A 22,653-nucleotide genomic window follows, 5' to 3' on the forward strand; every position below is an offset into this window, starting at 1 on the left:
TCTTCCGTCCTAAGTGCAGGACCCTGCACTTATCCTTATTGAACCTCATCAGATTTCTTTTGGCCCAATCCTCCAATTTGTCTAGGTCCCTCTGTATCCTATCCCTGCCCTCCAGCGTATCTACCACTCCTCCCAGTTTAGTATCATCCGCAAATTTGCTGAGAGTGCAATCCACACCATCCTCCAGATCATTTATGAAGATATTGAACAAAACCGGCCCCAGGACCGACCCCTGGGGTACTCCACTTGACACCGGCTGCCAACTAGACATGGAGGCATTGATCATTACCTGTTGAGCCCGACAATTTAGCCAACTTTCTACCCACCTTATAGTGCATTCATCCAGCCCATACTTCTTTAACTTGCTGACAAGAATACTGTGGGAGACCGTGTCAAAAGCTTTGCTAAAATCAAGAAACAATACATCCACTGCTTTCCCTTCATCCCCAGAACCAGTAATCTCATCATAGAAGGCAATTAGATTAGTCAAGCATGACCTTCCCTTGGTGAATCCATGCTGACTGTTCCTGATCACTTTCCTCTCATGTAAGTGCTTCAGGATTGATTCTTTGAGGACCTGCTCCATGATTTTTCCGGGGACTGAGGTGAGGCTGACTGGCCTGTAGTTCCCAGGATCCTCCTTCTTCCCTTTTTTAAAGATTGGCACTACATTAGCCTTTTTCCAGTCATCCGGGACTTCCCCCGTTCGCCACGAGTTTTCAAAGATAATGGCCAATGGCTCTGCAATCACAGCCGCCAATTCCTTTAGCACTCTCGGATGGAACTCGTCCGGCCCCATGGACTTGTGCACGTCCAGCTTTTCTAAATAGTCCCTAACCTCTTTCTCCACAGAGGGCTGGCTATCTATTCCCCATTTTGTGATGCCCAGCACAGCAGTCTGGGAGCTGACCTTGTTAGTGAAGACAGAGGCAAAAAAAGCATTGAGTACATTAGCTTTTTCCACATCCTCTGTCACTAGGTTGCCTCCCTCATTCAGTAAGGGGCCTACACTTTCCTTGGCTTTCTTCTTGTTGCCAACATACCTGAAGAAACCCTTCTTGTTACTCTTGACATCTCTCACTAGCTGCAGCTCCAGGTGCGATTTGGCCCTCCTGATTTCATTCCTACATGCCCGAGCAATATTTTTATATTCTTCCATGGTCATATGTCCAACCTTCCACTTCTTGTAAACTTTTTTTTTATGTTTAAGATCTGCTAGGATTTCACCGTTAAGCCAAGCTGGTCGCCTGCCATATTTACTATTCTTTCGACACATCGGGATGGTCTGTCCCTGTAACCTCAACAGGGATTCCTTGAAATGAGTCCAGGAGAGATGGCTGTCTTTCCCCTTCATGTTAGTCCCCCAGGGGATCCTGGCCATCTGTTCCCTGAGGGAGTCAAAGTCTGCTTTCCTGAAGTCCAGGGTCTGTATCCTGCGGCTTACCTTTCTTCCCTGTGTCAGGATCCTGAACTCAACCAACTCATGGTTACTGCCTCCCAGATTCCCATCCACTTTTGCTTCCCCCACTAATTCTTCCCGGTTTGTGAGCAGCAGGTCAAGAAAAGCTCCCCCCCTAGTTGGCTCCTCTAGCACTTGCACCAGGAAATTGTCCCCTACGCTTTCCAAAAACTTCCTGGATCATCTATGCACCGCTGTATTGCTCTCCCAGCAGATATCAGGAAAATTAAAGTCACCTATGCGAACCAGGGCGTGCGATCTAGTAGCTGAGAGACCTGGAGCTAGGAACAGTGCCCAGTGTCTTCTTAGACCTAGCGGCTTAGAAGCTTGGGGGCCCAGGATTGGGGTCTGTTTACAACTGAGAGAGGGGGAGTGGGACAGGTTGTAGCAGCAGCATCTAGATATTACTTTCTCCGTGATCTTGGAAAAAAAAAAGATATTTCTAATGCTCAGCTAGACCAACAAAAGTGTGACTCAGGGCTAAGTAGTCGCCTAATAGTCTTTGAACCCCACTATTTCCATCAGTTTCCTAATGTAGAAATAGTTTCACATTTGACAGAATAATGGTAATACTCCGATCTCAGCTTTGAAGGTACTTTTAAACATCTTTTACTTCAAGTAGCAACACAAAGATCAGAACCAGAGTCTACTTACTGTTGGATTCTGCTAAAAATCACCTGGGATTACCCTATGGAGGCCATGAAATCCCAAGACAACACACTATTGCCATCCCAAAAGAAACTCATTAAACTGAGGCGGAAATTCAGGCAAATAACAGTTCTGACAATAAGGTGTTTGTAAATTCATTTAATCGTAACTCACAAATTAGGTGGGCAGACTCAAAGGTCCAGTCCCATGGATAGTTTCATTTTACTCTAGAGATCAGGCAAGAAGCATGGCCACACCTCTCCAGCCTCATGAGGGATCAAGAATCAAGCTCGAACAAGCTTATCTAGAATAGGGAAAGAGCTATCCAGCTCTCAGTAACACGTGCAAGGTTACTGCATTCCTGTTGGATGCTTCTTGGTGCATGGGAACAGCCTAATTAATGATCAACACTGCATTAAGTATTATAAGATTAAGTTTTACATTTGCAAGCCTCTAGTTCTGAAATAATAGGCATAGAGGACAATTCCTCTTGATGGCAAACAAATCAGGTCAATATGACCAAGTGCAGAGATTCTCAGCCTGAGGGTTACAACTACCCATACTGAGAAATGGCTCGATCCCAGCTAGATGGAAACATAGTGCTGGTAGTGAGCAGATTCCTGTATGGAAAAAGTTGTGAACTACGGATCTGACAGACAGGAGATAGGGGTTCGTCCCTGACTTGCTGTGTGACCTTGGGGAAGTCACTTCACATCTTCATGCCTCCACTTCTCCCTCTGTTTGTCTGTCTTGTCGGTAAGGCTTTCAAGGCATGGACTGTCTCTTAATATATGTTTGTGCAGTGCCTTGCATAATGGGGCCAAAACCTCATTTGGGGTTTCTAGTGCTATTGCAATACACATCATTAACTAGTAATAAGTCATTTTATTTTGGCAGACAGATCTTGCATTTTTTTCTAATTGGCAATGGTATTCAATGCCATATTAGCTATATCCCTGTCAAATTTATTCTTAGGCCTTAGTGCATATGAAGTACAGTGCAGATGCACATTTGTACACACACACACACACACACTCACTCTTCTGTTTTGGGATAGATTACTGGAGGTACATCAGTAGACCTCATTTTAAGTATGGGAAATCTCTCATGAAAAGGATGAATCTTTCCAAAGGGAAGAAAAATGTTAAGTGCATCCAGTGACTGACACTTATTTGTACTGTACCTGCTACAATTTTTTGTATGGTATTTGCGGGTTCTACTTTTATACATTTTGATGGACAATTATAAAACATCCCTCTCTGCTCTTAAATTGCCCTTTTCATCTGAAAATCAGATTAATCCCAGAAGTTCCTAACAAACTACCTCTGTTATTTCAAATACACCCAGAAAGGAATAAGAAAGAATTATACATTTCCTCCCAAACATGAAATCAGCCACAGACTCCTTTGCTATGTCAGGCTAGGTAAAAGTCAGTCCTTATTTCTGCAGCAAAACAAGTGCCTCCAATCCCAAGGACATGACAACTCTGTCTTTTCATTTTAGTATGTACAATATAAAAATGTCTGGCTTCCAACCATAAATGGCCAGCAACGCCCATAAGTGTTGCTATGTAGCCACAATCCAAGGGTTATCACTTAAAGGCAAGGGGGTTGGGATCTTATGCACTCACAGACACATCAATTACCAAACTAAAGCAAGTGTTTACTCTTTTCTTTACTTCTGCCATTTCTAAACACTCTCATGTGAGAAAGAAAGAATTTACACTGATAAAACTTGTCACTGGCACATGAAACTGAGAGGTCAAAAATATGCACAGTTGCACATGCACCAGTGGAAGCCACCTTTTGCATATTTGGCCCTTGTCCATAATGCATCACAAACCTCTGTCACATGTATTATTGCCATTTATGAGATAAGTCTCTTGCGTCTCAGGCTATGTCTACACTAGAGACATTACCGTGGCACAGCTGTAACGATGCAGCTGCACCACTGTAAGATCTCTCGTGTAGCCATTCTATGCGGATGGGAGAGAGCTCTCCTGTCGACATAATTAAACCACCCCCAATAAGCAGCAGCAGCTTTGTTGGCGGAAGAAGATCTCCCACCAACATAGCGCTGTGCACACTACCACTTAGGACGGTGTAATTTATATCACCCAAGGGTGTGGTTTTTTCACACCTCTGAGATACATAAGTTTTGCTGACATAATGGTAGTGTAGACATAGCCTTAGTTTAACCTGATTCTCCACTGCCTTACGCTTCGCGTAGTCATATATACACATGCAGGTTGCATGTAAAATGCTACTGCTGCTGAAAGTGGGTGAAATGCGTACACAAAGTGAAATGCAGTAGAGATTCAGGACCAGAGGAGTTAAATGATTTGGCCAAGATCAGACAGCAAGACAATACAAGCTTCTGCTGAAATAGCTTTGTCAATTGGGGTATGAAGGGGTAGAAGCCCCTAGGGTGGATGTAGTTATATCTGCAAAATTGCTCTTTTACTGGTATAGCTGGTTTCATTCAGGGGGAGTGCAGAGAGGTGAAGGGGGTTGCTATACTCGTGCAAAGTGCAACTCTTGGGTATTGCTGCATCCACACCAGGAGTGCTTTGCCAGGAGAGTTTGCTGGCATTCCTAGACTGGCAAAGAGCTCTTAGGGCGCACACAGCCTCAGGCCTCATCCATATTTAAAATACTTGCCAGCATAGTTACGTCAGGAGTGTGGGGGTGGGGAACCCAAACAAATAAACAAATCCGACAGCCGACATAGCGATGTTAGCAAAACCCCCTTCTGTAGATGAAGTTATTACTGGCAAAAGCATTCTTGCCATTTAGCACATCAAGCGGGGAGCTGGTTTAACTATAGCAGTAACTATACCACTGGGTGGGGGGGTCTCTGTCAGAGCTGTACCTGTGGTATAGTTATATGGGCAAAGCCTGTCTTTTGCAGACAAGGCCCCTGAGTCTGGGGTCCCAATTCTCTGCACTACCTACCTGGAACACTGCCTGCCTTTTCATTTGAATGTGTACAATTCAAGTGTGCAAATGTATAGAATTTGATTGACACTACATGATTTCTTTGTAAAGCGCACATTTCCAATGGTTATGGGCCTTTGGAAGTTAGGAGTGATAGAATCTGTAGTCCTCCTTTTCTTCCTGTGTTGAAGGCCAGTGTAAATTATATACCCCATTCTGGATCATAAAGAGTCATCCCATAAGTTGTCTTGGCTGCGGGCTATCGAAAAGTCTGAATGTGACATGTCTAATAATGGTATTCAGGAAACAGAGTAAGCTCAATGTATAGTTTTAAATCAGGGCATTCCATAACTGTCACTGTCTTTCTGCTGGGTAGTTTGGTGTTTGAAATCACCAGGAAAGATAGAGTTTATTCCCAGGCCTATATAAACACACACCTAGAGAGAACAGGATAGACTACAGAATGAATATTTAAAGGTAAAACGATCAATAACAACAACAGTACTGCTCTGTTGATTTATAGTTTGGCCTTTAAAAATGAATTACATAGCTATTATTTGCTTTATTAAAGATCAAATTGATGAATAAATCAGGCCGTCATAAAAGTCAAGGCACTGAGCATGTGGGATTTAAGTTGCAGAATAAACTTGTTAGGGCTTTCTGCCTGAACCCAATAGTCAGAAATTCTATACCTGGGTAATTCTATACCTTTTTGTGATTCTTATGTTTGTTCTTAGAGTGATCTGGGCTGAAAGCTTTCTGTAAGATGTACTTAGCTGCAATAGCAGTAGCAAAATTTTGAAACAAAACTGTGTGGGATCCCATTGCTTTTTTCTTTATACTAACACGTATCAGCTCTTCTGTGGTTTATATTAACAAGGAAGCATATATAGGAACATACAGTAAAACCTGCCTTAGAGAGCACCTCTGATGAGAGACCACCTGTCATGGGTGACTACTTGTGGAAGTCATGGAACACCGTCTGGTTCTTTGAAGAGAGATCACCTCTTACAAGGGACCACTTTTGCTAACTTCCATGAGTGGTCGCTCTTGGCAGGTTTTACTGTAGATGCATCTCTAATAACCAAATAAAGTAGAACATGTAAGTGATAAAATGGAATAAGCGTGTGTGGTACAATAAATCTTTTCTAATCACCGGTAGCAAAGAGACTCTTCAAGATAAATACTTAATTTTTGCTTTCAGCAAATGGTTAAGTTAATACAGTTTGCTTTAAAGACTGGATTTCATAAGTGACAAATGCAATCAAAGCTTTCAGTTCTAATGGCAGTATTGACATTTGATATGCTTTCTCAGGAGATAGAATAATGTTCCTGCTTCTGTCCCAGCAGTGCTGGCATAATTAATTTGATTTTCATTTCTAGATAGCATCAGATTTGTATTAGTACATATTTGATCTCTTTTTCTTAGTACTGATTTGTGTGTTATAACGTATGGCTCTTATGAAACTAACTTTAAGCAGCCATCTTGGGCAATGAAGTCACAAAACTCCATGTTAATTACAGTATGTCAGAACTATCTTTGAGCCCTCATACATCATTACTTGTATCTTAGCACTTTGTTCTGATGATCTACTACATAGGGCAACACACACACACCCCATTCAGAAACAGCTAAGCAGCTTTATTACTGTGTATATGTGAAGGAGGCTGAATTTGGGTTTTACAGAGCCACATAAATAAGGCTTTGCAAATTTAAAGGCAGTTTTGCTTCAGAGTCAATTTCATCTAAAACACCAAAGTTTCAGGATTTCAGATAAGAGGTTTCATCTTTTCAATCATTCCTTCAGTAACCCTTTAACTTCAGTTTTCTCCTTCCTGCTCATGTACTCCAATATCATAAATGTTAAGTCTACTGTTAACATTTATAAACGTTAAGATTTATAAAATACTAGCAGTCTGTTTTGTATACCATGAGAAATCTATGTACTGTGTCCATTCCCTATTTTCCTTCTCCTTATTTCTACCTCTTAGTTCACAAAACTTCTTTGCCTTTACAGATTTTTCCAGAAGAACGTTGTATCAGAAGGCTCCTGCTTAAACGGTTCAAATCATTGCTAACATTTCCTATTTCCAGTATGTATTGAAGAAAATCTTTTTTCCTATTGTGCCGTTTAGCGGATATGTTGTTGATCAACCTATTTTTCATCCATCTAAAACTATCAGGGATTATGAATTAAACACTACTGAAGGATCATCTGTTGGAAAACTTGTAACCAAAGAAAATCCCTTAGAATTTTATCAGTAGAAGACGAAATGTTTAAATTGTTCAAGTCAGCAAGAAGGCAATTCAATAATAATAATTTTTTTTAAATGTAGTGAGACAAACTGGGGAAGGGTCACTACTTTCTAAAGATAAAAAAACTGTATACTGATTTCCTTCAAGCATCTCAAAATTTACTTAAACAACATGATGTGGAGAAATATAGGTTTTAAGCAATAAAGACCATCATGATTCTCTCCTGTCTCTCTCAGCCTTTGAAACCCTGAAAGATTTTTCTTTATTAATGTTCTTTTCTCAGAATGGATTCTTCCATACTCAGGTGTTTCATTTTTGTGGCCATGTCTGTTAGATGTGTCCTCATTATGGAGCCTTATCCTGCAACCCTTATTCACACTGACTTCAGTAGGGCTAGTCACAGGGCTAAGGGGTGAAGGATTAGGCCCAGAGCGTCCTTGGCTTTTTCAATTACTGTGGAGTCTGAGTTTGATCTCCACTTGGAAAAACTGACAGTACTATTGCTACTTTTCCTGTAGGCCAGATACAATCAGAGCCTGCCAATTCTCCCTGCTCTGTAATGCAGCTGCTAAAAAGCAACTTCCTCTTCCACATTGCACACAGACACTAGAATCTCTTCACTGAAATTCAAGCTTTAAATCCTTTCACGCTTTCCAGAATCCTACATAAATCATTGCTCTGTCCACCCACCCTTTCCCCAATCTCTGATCCCACTTGCTTCTAATCCCCTTCTGACTTCCTCTATCCCATTTCTCCTCATCTTCTTGCCTTACTACTCCCTTCAGCTCCTTCTCCCATTCCCTGCTTCACACCTTCTTTCATGCTGTGTCCTGCTCTTGGAACAGTCTCCCACTGCTTGTCTGCCAAACACTTTTTATAGCTAAGATTTTTTAAGACTTGCAAACTTGTTCTAAAATGCAACATAGCTTAGTCTTATTCTCTGACAGGGACAAAGTTATCTTGTCATGGAGGAGTCAGAGACATTAACATTCAACAAAAATATGAACACAAGGAAGGAAACAGCCTATTTTAAAGTCCTCTCCTCTTATCACTGATACACTGACCTTTAAAGAGACTTGTTTGCAGTCGGCTTTGTCAGCATGTAAGAGATTTGATGTTTTCTCCTTATGTTCAAAACAAAATTCTTCTTCTGTTAAGTTCAGAAAGCACTGATGCTCCACCATGGTTGCCCTGCAGTTTTCCACTCTTATTAAAAGGCCCTTTCTCTCCCTCAAAAGTATTCCGTACTTTTTGTGAAAAATTCTCTTATGTGCCTCAACTGTCAATACAACTCCAGGGACTGAGAAAGAAGACTGAAGAAAAGAACAAAGTGAACATTACATGAATACACATGATCAGTGGTGCTGTTAAGGGGGCTCCCACACACTGCATGTGCTAGTACAGATTTGTTCATCTTTTAGACTTAGTTTGAAGTCAGATGTTCTGCAGAACTATTACTAGGAAGCACTGTGGATAGCTGAGACAGAGCTGGGAGTGTTGGTCATTTCTTCTGCCTTGCTCTCTCACCTAATTCCACACTCATGCTCATTCATTGGAACTAGAAACTCACCTGTTGTCATCACAGACGCTATCATTACATTCAGATTAGAAATGTGGATGATCATCCATGATCTGAGCATTACTGGAAAAAGTTTCAACACAAACATTTTGTCCATCCTCAAAATTACCCAGAACAAAACTTTTTTGAAAATTTAGAAGTGTTCAATGTTCTCCCTGCAACTGCTCCAACATGGGTCAGACCAGTAGTTACCACATCTGCGCGGGCAAGGAATGTTGTCCTTCTCAGAGCCCAATTCAAGCCCTATTTCTGGGCACAATTTATGAGTGTCATCCTTCTGCCCAGTGAAGTAGGCAGCAACAAGTTCAAGATCGAAGGGTTCCTCTTAACAACACTAAACAGAACCAGCACAAGCCCCCACCTAGTCATCTGGGAAAATGAATCACCACTCTGGGCATCTCTAAAAAGTATTGCTTCCCCACTCACAAGCACTGAGTCTGTGTATGACAAAAGAAAACTTTTGTTAACAGAAGAAAACACACCATTAATTTGGGAAAATGGTGCAATGACTTGAAAGTCTGCAACCAATAACAAAAGACACCCACCCCACTGTATCTTGGGCAGTGTCATCTGCTTTGGTTTCCCACCTTGGGTGTGCAAGTCCAATGGACAAATGTCTGTTTAACATACCACTCCCCTTTTCCCTCGGCTGTACCCCACTCACAGTTTGTTGTCCAAGCCCAGGAACATCCCCAGAGTCCAGGAGTGCATTTCAATGCTTTGCTTCCCTCCCAAGGGGAGAGGATGGTTGAGTGATGCCACCTCTGCTCATCAATGCTGCTGCAGCCTCTGTCGCTGTTTGTCACTGTTGATGTCATTCCCATCATCACTGCTGCCACCTTCGCTGCTGCTTCTCACTGAGATGCTGTGTTCTGCAGTTCTACCACTTAGCCCAGTTCTCGGTGATTTCAGCTCATTAGTGATTTCACTGGGTGAAACCAAACCTCTCTGCTGCTGCCCTTTGGTGTGATCTTTTCCCCACAATGCTATCTCTGAACTAGGTCTGAAGTTCAGCCCCCTTGGATCAGCTTATCGGGGAGTTCAGTTCTAGTGATCGCCGAGAAAGAACCAGGACTCTCAGTTAAGTCTAGTCAGCTCTGTCTTTAAACACTGGAGTGGGAGAGTCAAATGGCTTCTGGGACCCTTTAAACAGGTCCACACCACTAGTAAGAACACCCATCCTCTCCTCCTCTGACTTTCACTTGGACTTGGCATCACTACCCCCGCTTAGCAAATGGGGTCCATCTAGGGTGACCCTCTCCACCAGGGCATGCTATATACAGATCTGCTGCCCTTAATTCATACAACAAAGATAACAATATTTCATTACCCCAGAGTTCACTACGAAAGTTAATCTTTACCCAAAACAGCCAAAACGGATCTCTGCTAATCATCTAGGCAGAGGAGGTGTGTATGCAAATATGATCTGCTCCCTGCATCTTTCCCCACAGTGCATCACTAGATACCAGGGGAGAGCTCATTCAGACCCTGCTTACATCAGTACAACTTCAACCACCAGCAAGCCCCTCAAGCTAAGACAATTCTCAAAGGCCCCAAAGTAAGGTAGATGAAAATGCAGCACTCCTCCAGAGCTCCACTGCAGGGGCCATCTCCAGGCTACACCATGAGTCATGAACCCTCTTCTTCAATTCCTATGCTCTCACACTTCTGGCAGTGCTCCAGACTTCTTGCAGCTTGTCTCCCAAAGCTCCCAACTCAGGGCTTCTGTCAGAGGTCTCCCCGAAGTGCTCAACCCCCCAGGCTCCTTTGCCTGCAAGTCCTACCCTTGCTGAGCAGCTCCTCAGGGAAACCTCCCTCCAGAATCAACCCTCTTGTTACTGTGCTCAGTCTGCTCTAGCTGAGCTCATTCTTCCCCTTTACCTAGGGGCCTCTGTACAAGTCTTTTACTCAGCTGGGTCAGCCCCACTCTGGCCAGTTCTCTGCAACAGCTGGCTTTCAATTACTGTTCTCTCAGGTCTCACACAGCTCTCTCCAGTCAACTTGCATTAGCTTCCCACTGCTCCTTGCCGTTTCCCTTTCTCACCTGCTTGCCTAGAGGCCAGCTGCACTCTATTAGACCCATGGGGAGGCAACTAACTAGTCACAGGTGAACTGGTCTTATTCTCTCTTAGAGGGGCCAGTCACCCTATGACACCAGAACAGCTGGTGGCTCTTAAAACACTCTCATATTCATTCCCATGTACAATAAGTGTATTTCTCAAATAACTTAATATTCTCTATTTGCAGCATTGCACTTTGGAGTATGTTTCCTGAAGGGAAATCATGTGGTATGCACGCTTGATATACTCTTATTAAATATCAACAACTTTATTGGAGAATCAGATCTCTTCAATGAAAGGAAAAGATGTTGGATCATATTAAAGAAGTTCTGTATTAAAATCACAAATGAGTTTGATTCCCCATAGTTTAAATTCCAGGGTATTACTAATTAAGAGGTCTCTTAGTTTTTGGTACTGTTTCTCTCCCTCTATGTGTGAAACTTGCAAGCTGCTAATTGTGTTAGTACATTCTAAGACAGAGTCTGTTCTCAAAGCAATTCTTTGTAAACAACAACTACTCACACAGAGAGACTCAAAGCAATACTCTGCAACAACAGAAACAGCACCCAGAGACTCCCCACCCTTTTGTTGTATTCATTTCGCTTTGTTAACAATTGTGATTAAAATAGAGAGAGAGGATGTTTGTGGATGGATGCTTGGTGTGGATAATAACTGAATGATCAGGGAGGTGCCAGCTTAAGAATCCAGTGTCCATCGGCTGAAGAAGGCGTCAAGTGGAAATAACCAGAGGACCCCCGGAGGGCAGACTGGAATCCACCCAACAGCCTCAAGGATGGGAGAACCAAAGAACAACATCACATCTGGCAGCACAGAGCCATCAGGAATGTGTCTTCTGCTGATTGATTCAGCAACAGCATGATGAAGCAATTCCCATAGACTGGCATAGGAAGAAATTACTATAAAAATGGACTCTAGAAAGTGAGAACTTTGGGGTCTGATTCTGTAAACCAACTTCCAGGAGCATCAGATGAGCATCTGACAAGGCCCTGCTCCCTCCTCATGTCCAGGCCACCTGGCCAGTGGCTTGGCATAAGCAACTCTAAGGCTGGTAACTATGATAACAACCTTGCAGAACCTCTGTGTGTGTATGAATGAATGTGTGAATAAATATGAAATTGAATGGAATGTTATAGCTATAATTAACTGCTTACTAGGATCCTTTCTGTATTCACAATAAATGTGGCATTTTGCCTTTTTCCCTTTAATAAGATCCTGCTGGTTTTTATTTTATTGGTATAACATTTTGGTGGAGAATTGTGAAAGGGGGAATACTGGTAAAAAACCTCAGTTATTGTAAATATTGGTGTGCACACCGCCAGCTCTATTGAGCTAGGCATTTCTATTGGGTTAACCAGACCTGTTGGCCTCCAAGAAGGTAGCAGGAAAAACAGGTTAACCAGACCTGCTGGCCTCCGAAAAGGTAGCAGGGGACCTGCTGGCCTCCAGGAAGGTAGCAGGGGAAAAACGCATAGATTAAGCTACGATTACTAAACCTAAGTCCTATTGCTCACTGAGGTATCAGGGGCAGCAAGAAGGCCTAAGGGCCAGGATAAGCTACTCGCTGGAATAAGGAGTAGCAGGTTCAGAGAATCTAGGCTGTGTCACTCACTGACCTGTGCCAGGTGCGACAAGGAAATTTGATAACCTACGATTTCAGAATCTAGGTTGTGTCACTTGCTAAGTAATACCAGGAGTGACAAAGAGATTGAAATATCCGTGTTAAGATGTTTAAAAGAAAACAGGGTAAGCCAGTACCAGAGGGAGGAATGGAGTTAGAAGGAACTCCAACCCCACCTTTTGTTAAAGAAATTACACCTTTTAAACAAATCCTTCAAAAATTTCGGCACAGTCCTTGGACTAAACAAGCCCTAGCTGATGTCTGCACTATTTCGGACCTAGAGGATAGATTGGCTCAGTATATCCTCATATACAAACCTAGTGCTGCCAAAAAGAGATGCAGCAGCAATTTGGTTGTTGTGGGAGGCATGTAAGGATTCTTAACTCCGCTTGTCTTTATGTAAAGAGGAAAAGGCACAAACGGAAAAGGGAGCAGACAACTGGAAGGTGCTGGCTACAAATACCCAAAGTCAGGTGAAAATAGTGAAAGAGGCACTCCAGGAATGCAAAAAGAGAGAAAGATTCCTGGTAGACCAAGCTAAAGCCTCTGAGAAAATTAAAAGAGAATCATGTGCTCCAAGGTATGGTAAAGAAATTAACTTTGAAGCAGGGAAGAGCACCTACATTGTGAATCACTAATTAAGAGTCTGAGACAAAAATTGGGCTTTGCCTCTAAACAGGTAGCAGCCATTACAGCAGGTGAAGGGGGAGAAGGTCCTATGTATGGCACCCCCAGGCATAATTACAAAGAGAAAAGAGAGTGAAAAAGTTAACTCTGCAGAGGCTGGAGGGAATTAAGCAGCTAAACTTTGTGAAAATGTTAAAAAGGAAGTGTTAGAGCATTCTTGGTTTCTTTGCAGCCATTATGAAGGAAAAATGGGCCCTTTTCCAAAGGAACGTCTGTAAATTAGCCAGGCAAAAATAAACTGATTAAAATCATTTGACTGGACAATTTAGTCAAATTTGCTAAAAGAACATAAGGGGGTTCTATTGGAACTTAACTGCCTCAAATGTGTAAAGGGAATGTAAGATGTAAAAAACAGAGCAGTGTGGAAGGGATGTTAAGGAAAAGAAAATGTGTATGTATCTATCTGTGTGTGTGTGTAAATATGTAAAGTTCTAAGGACCAATTGGTTTTGTTTTAAATAATGCCACTAAAAATCCATTTGACTCTTTAATTCAAAGTTGCAAAACTGACAGGCCTTTTTGCTACACACAGGTAATTAGTGTCGTTTGGCTTTGGGATTTGGCATTTAACCCTTAAAAAGGTAACTCAATGCTTTACAAAATTTAAAACGTTTTTAAGTCGTGGCTGCAGCAGGGCGGTCAAAATCAGGAGAATAGAAAAAAAATTCTGGATTCTTTTTGTTTGTTTGTTTGGTTTTTGTTTGTTTGTTTTTGTAACAAAATAGCAGATGAGAGCTGTAATAAATAAATAAACAATAAGAAATTTAAAAAGACAGTGCCCCTCTGAAGCAACAGCAGGGGTGAGGTGCACAAAACAAAAAGAAGCAATGTTAGAAACACTGAGCCTTAAAATGGCTCTGAGTAATCAGACTTTCAGTTTGATAAAGGTACATGAAAACTCTGTAAGCAAAAAAAAGAAATAGTTACACCTTATGTAAAAATTGATATGATAATGTTATAGAAGTTAAACTATCCGATGAAGTGAGCTGTAGCTCATGAAAGCTTATGCTCAAATAAATTGGTTAGTCTCTGAGGTGCCACAAGTCCTCCTTTTCTTTTTGCGAATACAGACTAACACGGCTGCTAGTCTGAAACCTGTCATTATGGAAGGAATGTGCATTTGCCCCAGAACATGTGCAGGGTATATTGTAGAAGGGGCAAAAGAAATGCAAACATACCAGGCTACTTAATTAAAATGCTATTAGGGCTCCAAAGGGAGCCACAATAGGTTGGGTTTTCTTTTTCAGATTGCTGTATTTTTGGAAGCAGAAGTTAAAAAAGTAATCAAAACTCTGGTGAAAGTTGATTTTGTCCCCTTTAAGATAGTCTCTGAGCTGCTGATGGCTTTAAATCCAAAAGCAGGAAACCTCTGTGAAAATGCAAGTTACCTAAATGATAAAGGAAGGAAAGAACTAGCAGCACAAAGGAGCTGCAGATAAAGGACACACCTGGTCAGCAAACAAATTGTCTAAATAAAAGGCATGGGATAACAAGAGAATTTTAATAAATTTAATGATAATAAGTACCCTGTAACAATGTATAGTGTGTATGATTTTTGGAAAAATCCTTTAAGGTCATATGGTAATGATGCTTCTCAGCTATTACCTGTAAATAAACTTAAAGGTTAACATAGCAGGAAAAACATTATAAACTTGGTCTGCTGTATAAGAAGGAAAACTGAGGTACCCCACCTCATGGATTTAATGACTAAACAATGGGATAATTTCCCCATAATCCTTAAAAGATAGAAGGCATTGAAACCTGGCCTGCCTATGGAACAAAAACAGGAAAATATGGAGGTAATTCCTCTGTTTTGTCTGCAATCAGCAAGGGTATTTGTAAAAAGTATTTTAAGCAATAATCTGCCACCCCAAAAAGGGGTAGGAACATGTTCTTTTGTCTGTCAGAAAATCAGGAAAAGCTGATGCCAGCTGAAGAGCAACCCAATACCATGAATCTACTGTCATAACAGAAATTGTGTTTTGTGTTCTATGTTTTGTCTTGTTGCTAGCACTGTTGTGTGTTTTTTTAAAAAAAAAAAAAATACTGCAGACCTGCAGGTAATTAAAAATAAATTAAGCTCTCTGTCCCAGCTACAGGACAGCCTGATACAAAAACAAGTACATCCCAATGTAGACTTGGTCCAAATTGGTCTGGTAACCTAAAAGCCTGATGGAATCTTTGGCAATGGCTTATGCATAAGAAAAAAAAATAGAAATTGGAAACTACACAGTCATAGCTATGGGATGCACTGAAATGCAGATACTTGCCCTAGCTACTTTGGAACACGAAATGTTCTGGGTCATTTTTGGAAATATTAAGGGTTTGATGCATTTGTTAAAGCAAAGAAAGAGATCATTGTTTGACACTTATCAGTATGAATGGATGCAATACGTTTCCAGTATTGTAAAACCAGACTTGTTAATGGGAGAAATTGTTGTCAAAATTGCACACCAACAATCCCTGGAGGCAAAGGTATTGAAGGTTAGCCCACTCCCCATATTACACATGGGATCCTTCTGGCTACCCTGGACCTCGAGCCAGTGGGCTGCAGGGGAGGGAAGCTATTGGACACTAGAGGTTGTACTGAATGGACTCCTCAAAAGTGGGTGTGCCTCACCTTGCCTGTTGCCCCAGAACCTTGTAGTAAAGATACATCACTAGGATCATGTATGTGGCATGAATTGGAATCACAAACTCAAATTGCCTCACAGTACCTTCTCTTGAATAGGCTACATAGAAAGTGACACTGACAATTATAAATCTTAATGTCAAAAGGGGGATTATGTTGTATCATATTAAAGAAGTTCTGTATTAAAATCAAATGAATTTGATTCCCCATAGTTTAAATTCCAGGGTATTACTAATTAAGAGGTCTCTTAGTTTTTGGTACTGTTTCTCTCTCTCTATGTGTGAAACTTGCAAGCTGCTAATTGTGTTAGTACATTCTAAGACAGAGTCTGTTCTCAAAGCAATTCTTTGTAAACAACAACTACTCACACAGAGAGAGAGACTCAAAGCAATACTCTGTAACAACAGAAACAGCACCCAGAGACTCCCTGCCCTTTTGTTGTACTCATCTCGCTTTGTTAACAATTGTGATTAAAATAGAGAGAAAGGATGTTTGTGGATGGATGCTTGGTGTGGATAATAACTGAATGATCAGGGAGGTGCCAGCCTAAGAATCCAGTGTCCATCGGCTGAAGAAGGCGTCAAGTGGAAATAACCAGAGGACCCCCGGAGGGCAGACTGGAATCCACCCAACAGCCTCAAGGATGGGAGAACCAAAGAACAACATCACATCTGGCAGCACGGAGCCGTCAGGAATGTGCTATCTGCTGATTGATTCAGCAACAGCATGATGAAGCAATTCCCATAGACTGGCATAGAAGGAAATTCCTATAAAAATGGACTCTAGAAAGTGAGAACTTTGGGGTCTGATTCAGCAAACCAACTTCTAGGAGCATCAGATGTGCATCTGATAAGGCCCTGCTCCCTCCTCATGTCCAGGCCACTTGGCCAGTGGCTTGGCATAAGCAACTCTAAGGCTGGTAACTATGATAACAACCTTGCAGAACGTGTGTGTGTGTGTGTGTGTGTGCGCGTGAGAGAGAGAGTGAATATGTGAATAAATATGAAATTGAATAGAATGTTATAGCTATAACTAACTGCTTACTAGGATCCTTTCTGTATTCACAATAAATGTGGCATTTTGCCTTTTCCCCTTTAATAATATCCTGCTGGTTTTTATTTTATTGGTATAACAAACATGCATTCATCATTTAAGGATTGTTCAGTACCATACAGGATCAAGTCTTTAAAGCCTAATCCAAAACCCACTGAAGTCAACTGGAGTTTCTTCACTGACTTCCACAAACTTTGGATGAGACCTTTGCATAGCAAGTTTGAAGTTTGCTGAAAAAAAATCTTAATAGCATCAAATATTTTCCCTGTGTTCAGATTACTCAGAAATGACTGAAAAGATTTTGTGAGGAGGAAGAAATATCTTCTAGGATAATGCCAAATACGAGCTCTGTGTGCTTTGAAGAACTGGATGGGAAACAGTTTAACTGTCTCATGGAAAAGGTTGAAATTTTCAAAAAATTTACCATTCCAAATTTTGATGGAACCAAGACCCTTTGAATTGTTCATGAGGAATGAGGGAGAGGCCTATCCCAGGATACCTAATAACCCAGTCATCAGGGCACTCCCATGAAATGTGGGAAACCCATGTTCAAGTCCTTGCTCTCATGATTCAGAACAGGGACTTGTAGCTGAGTCTCCGACATTCCAGACAGCGGTTCTAACCTCTGGGCTATTGGCTATTCTAGCTTGAGGTGACAGTGTATAGCTGGCTCTCCCCCAAATAAAATTTTCATCCGAACCAATATATTTCTATGAAATGTTTCCATTTCAACAAATTGGCATTTTCCAATGAAAAAATATTTTCTAAAAAAATTCCCAGGCAGCTCTACTGTTTTGGTAGTGTCTACCCTACTGGCTACATTCTGTTCTCATTTTCATGAGGATTTGGGCTTATATTTGTACTTGACTCGCCAAACCATTTTCCATCAGGATATATAGTGCATGCGTCAGAAGTGCAGAATACAAATCATGTCATAATATGAGCACCCTAACACCAATAAACCGAGAAGAAAGAACCAGATGACTTTGAATCTACTGTATGCCTGAAGAAACAAACACAATACGGAACAGGAACACCCAGTTGGATAGTATCTTTGTTCATAACTGCACATTTTTAATTAAAATATACAACTGCACAGGAATACTGATCAGTTGGACAAAGAGTAGCTAGACAAGATGAAAAATAAATTCCTCTTACAGAATAAAAATAAGGCTTTGAAAAATTACATGGGACTGAGAATGGATATTCAAACTTAGAAGAGAAAAGAATAAATTGGAGAACAATATGTAATATTGTCTCTCTATATTTCTGACTAACACAGGACAATTTTCTGACTGATGCTTCCAAAGGAATTACACTTTATGAGCCAGATCTTGAGCTCATTTAAATCAGTGTAGGTACATTGACTCCAATGGAGCTACACTGATTTATAACAGCTGAGGACATAGCCCTTTATTTTTAAAGAAGTAACTTAAGAATTACACTGCTGTAGGACTGTTTGCAAACCAAGCGGCAATTATTCTGCTCCTGGTACCATGCCCAATATGTTAATATCTTAGTCCTGACGGTCCTTTTCCAGTCAAATCTTATTTTCAAGCTGCCTTCACACATACTTCTGAAAGTATTTTAAGAGCTAAATATTGCCTCATTTTTATTTTACAACAATGTAGGAAAAATCAAAATTTGTGTTTTCATTAGGCTAGTGAAAAATGGACTAATAATTCCACAAATCTTCTCCCAGTAAGGGAGCAATCCAGCTACCACTGAAGTAAGTTAATAGAAGTCTTTTGACTTCAGTGACAGTTGTATTGAGCCCTGAATGACTAAGTGGGCATGGCAGAGGAATGCTTCACACATAGATGAAATTCTCTTTTTCCAGGACACTAAGTACCAGTGGAACTGATTTGAAGCATAACTGTAACCTCAAAGGAAGACGCTTTACCTCCAAGGTTCATTATTGTGGAGTCTGGCCAGTGTATTCATGTAAGTGAAGATTCACTGATCATATTCAAATCCCCTCCTTGTCTTGCTCACACTCAAAACACCACTCTGATGCCCCAGAATGAGACTCCTGCATCCTATCCTCCTTGCATGCTGGAACTGCACAGCTTCTGCAACCATGATGGGGAGATGGGGGAAGTGGAAGGAAGGATTTGTCCCTTACACTGTTACCCTATTAAATAAACTGTGGAGGGCTAAGTGACACCAGCATTTTGTCTGTATCTTGTGATCGCAAGAGAGCTGCCTTCTTACTTCAAGTAGAGAAAACTTGGATCAATATGGCAAATTCGTGATTAAGACTTTGCATTATAGTTCCCAAATAGTGGCTTAATGTAGATGTATAAGACTAGGGCTTGCTGGAAAACAAGAATTCCATTTTTCAAAAAAATTGAGGTTTTGACATTTGTTTCCATTCCAATGCAAAAGAAAACCAAGACCTTTCAAAATTGTTCATGAAAAATCCAGAGCATCAGACATCAGAATAGCCAATAGCTATTCAGTGGTTAGGCCATATCACTTGTGATGTAAGATTCCTGGTCTGAATCAGGAAAAGTAGGACCTGAACCTATGTCTCTTGTATACCACATGAGCCAATAATCCAGTGGTTAGTGCACTATTTTAGGGTGAAGGAATCTCTTTCATATATATGAGGAAAATGTCTGTACATAGCAAAAGAGACAGAAAATGCAACGGTTCATATTCCTACAATAAAGCGATCTCTACCACTACATGTCATATATACTATTCCTGCTTTTCTTGATAAATGTAATTTAATGTACCTGTTTCATGCTAACTGTACTGTATACCATGAAATACACAGGATGTATAGCATGGCCAAATTAACGTTGCTGTTAACTTTAACTTTTTGGGATACATGGAGTATGCCTATTGTCAAGGTTCCTTCCACACTCTGAACTCTAGGGTACAGATGTGGGACCTGCATGAAAGACCCCCTAAGCTTATTCTTACCAGCTTAGGTTAAAAACTTCCCCAAGGTACAAACTTTGCCTTGTCCTTGAACCGTATGCTGCCACCACCAAGCGTGTTAAACAAAGAACAGGGAAAGAGCCCACTTGGAGACGTCTTCCCCCAAAATATCCCCCCAAGCCCTACACCCCCTTTCCTGGGGAAGGCTTGATAAAAATCCTCACCAATTTGTACAGGTGAACACAGACCCAAACCCTTGGATCTTAAGAACAATGAAAAAAAGCAATCAGGTTCTTAAAAGAAGAATTTTAATTAAAGAAAAGGTAAAAGAATCACCTCTGTAAAGTCAAGATGGTAAATACCTTACAGGGTAATCAGATTCAAAACATAGAGAATCCCTCTAGGCAAAACCTTAAGTTACAAAAAGACACAAAACCAGGAATATACATTCCATTTAGCACAGCGTATTTTACCAGCCATTAAACAAAAGGAAATCTAATGCATTTCTAGCTAGATTACTTACTAATTTAATAGAGTTTCTGAGACTGCATTCCTGATCTGTTCCTGGATAAAGCCACACACAGACAGACCATTTGTTTCCCCCCCACCTCCAGATTTGAAAGTATCTTGTCTCCTCATTGGTCATTTTGGTCAGGTGCCAGCGAGGTTATCTTAGCTTCTTAACCCTTTACAGGTGGAAGGGTTTTGCCTCTGGCCAGGAGGGATTTTATAGCACTGTATACAGAAAGGGTTATCCTTCCCTTTATTTTTATGACACCTATCCTTTCTGTTTTATTTTCAATGTGAGTATTGAAAGCACATGTTCTATTAAAGTGCGAGGAATGGAGAATGACAGCTCAAAACCCAATATTCATCTCCTGTCTTATTTCCCTTGTGGGAGGAACATGTTTTTTCCATTTCAATTAGTTTCCTATCTCCCTTATGTAATAAGATCAAGAAATTTCATGCTGTCTAAATTATTACTTACAACTGAACACTGTATGAAAAACTGTGTGTAAAATTTGACATTACCGATTACTGAAATCCTTAAAAATGGAAGAGATGTGTAATGGGTCAGTTCAGTTCCATTCTCTTTCACTATGGGAAGACTGATTTAATCATTTTTAAGCCATCCCTGATAGAAGATTGTGTAGTCTATCCTTGATGGCAATTTTACATCTTCTGTTGGAGGCTTGTTCCAGTGTCTTTAATAAGGCAACTGAAGTCAATAAAAAAAGACTGCCACAGACTTTAGTCAGCATTGGATCTGAGTCACTGGGTACAATCTTCCCTTCCAGTTTGCACTGTAGATCTCTATTGCACATTCTCCACTTCTTATGTGTGTAGAATTCCTACTGTTCTCGATAGAATTCTGCAGAGTGCAGAATGCAGACCAGGAATGCAGAATACAGATCAGAAGACTGTTCTGCAAATAAGAGTGCACACCATGGATCAGAGAACAATATTATAACCTTAAAGCTTTCCCTATATATTAACCTAAGTTGTTCTCACTGCCTTTAGCCTCGTCCTGTCCTTGTTGACTAATGAAAATAATTGATCACTGTGCTTTTTATGGCATCACATTTCAATTTGGTCCAGTAATGGGACATAAAACAAAGTTAGAATGAAATAAAAATCACATTCCATCAAAAAGATATGATTTTCAATATTGCCTCACATGATATTGTGCATGGCACAATGGCATGCACTGTGACATGCACAAAGCCATGGAAAAGCAGTACACTCTGAGCTATTGCTTTGGTAGTAAAGTAACGGACGCTTTTCTCTATTGTTTATATGAACTCTTAGGCACATGCATTGTTAGCCAGCATCACCATTGGACAATGTAGTTGAGACTACTCTATTGGCATATCATGACACATGATTAAATGGGAATCCTGCTAAAACATTCAGGACCCTACAAAAATGTCAGAAGCAACATTTATTTTCACTTCTATGATAATTATGTGCTGGAGCACTGTTCCATTCTAAGACTGAAATACAGTATTTAATTAGCACCCAGAATATTTTTCTGAGGGACCTCTTTTTGCCTAAGTATTTTTACCAGTGCTTGAATTGGCTCCAAGTTTTTAGGCAGTGGTGTTGTGACTAATGCTTATTACAGTCATCATAATCATCCCACTGTTATCATGTACTCTTATGTGTGTTGAATCCACCTGTTGTGGATTTTCTCATCTGAAAATACATCTAAACTGCACTCTTCTTTTGGAGGTGTGTAGGGTACATACCCACACACAGGGGCAGCTCGTCCATATAGGTGAACTAGGTGGTCGCCTAGGGTGCCAAGTTAAATGGGGTGCCAAATTCGAGGAAAAAAATCAAATTTAAAAAATATATATATATGAAAAAGATGAAAAAAATACAAATAAAATAACAAATATGTCATTATTTCAATTCCCATGCGCGTATGGAGGGAATATGAATTATAATTCATTTCTCTACATTTCCGAGAATGTATTAATATGTCAAAAATTTTATTTACTTCAAAAATAAATAATATTTTAGTGAATTTTTTTTCAATTTGCGACATAGGGTCAAGATGACCTACTCTGCAATTTTGATAAGCAATAACTCAGCCACAATGAAACACATCTGCCAGCGGCAAGAGCTGTGATGCTAGTGACACCTAAACCCAAATATTCATCAAGGTTGCATAGCCAGAAATTCATGTGGAGCAGAGATATCGCGAGTTGATACATGTCAAACGGTCATTTTAACACATGTCACAGGTAGATGGTTAAGAATAGAGCGAATACTGTGGAAAATTGTGTTTCTTGGTGCCAAAGAATAAAGA

Source organism: Lepidochelys kempii, chromosome 3 (assembly GCF_965140265.1).
Source record: "Lepidochelys kempii isolate rLepKem1 chromosome 3, rLepKem1.hap2, whole genome shotgun sequence".
NCBI classification, from domain to species: domain Eukaryota; kingdom Metazoa; phylum Chordata; order Testudines; family Cheloniidae; genus Lepidochelys; species Lepidochelys kempii.